This window comes from Octopus bimaculoides, chromosome 28 (assembly GCF_001194135.2).
Source record: "Octopus bimaculoides isolate UCB-OBI-ISO-001 chromosome 28, ASM119413v2, whole genome shotgun sequence".
Lineage (NCBI taxonomy): Eukaryota > Metazoa > Mollusca > Cephalopoda > Octopoda > Octopodidae > Octopus > Octopus bimaculoides.
In genome coordinates this window covers 5,223,540-5,224,083 of record NC_069008.1, presented here as the reverse complement: position 1 = coordinate 5,224,083, position 544 = coordinate 5,223,540, and the positions used below count along the sequence as shown (strand labels likewise).

Here is a 544-nt window from a genome sequence, read left to right as displayed (position 1 = left end):
CTCTCTCTCTCTCTCTCTCTCTCTCTCTCTCTCTCTCTCTCTCTCTCTCCCTGTCTCACAAATTGTTTCACTTTATGTTTGGCACTTTCTTTCTGTCTCTGTCTGCCTCTCTCTCTCTCTCTATCTATCTATCTATCTTTCTATCTATCTGTGTAAAAAGTATATATATATAGCCTGATAGACTCGGCTATGTCAAGATGGTTTTATGTATTCTTCTTCCCACTTGGATTTTTATGTATTCTTCCTCCCACTTGGATTTGAAATGTTGCCACAATTATAATGTCTATTCTACTGTAATTTTCTGCATTTTCGTGCAGCTGAAGATTGCTCTACATATTGCATTTAATGTAATGCTCGCATTACTTAAATAAATGGAGTAGCATGAAACGTGCGTACTGCAATCATCTTTGAAATCCGTGTTGCTTATTTTGATTTTTTGATCACCCATCCTTTTGGAATGGTTTTTGTATAATACCATACCATACGATATTCTGGTGCCTTAACATAAGTACCATATTCAATCTTGAATCTAAATCTAAACCTT

At 35.7% G+C, this 544-nt stretch overlaps 1 protein-coding gene across 1 annotated transcript in view; it reads left to right on the top strand.

The window, feature by feature from the left end:
• Window positions 1-544, top strand: part of LOC106873882 (intraflagellar transport protein 172 homolog) — a 94,584-nt gene that overhangs the window by 52,035 nt on the left and 42,005 nt on the right. The gene's annotated exons all lie outside the window — the stretch shown is intronic.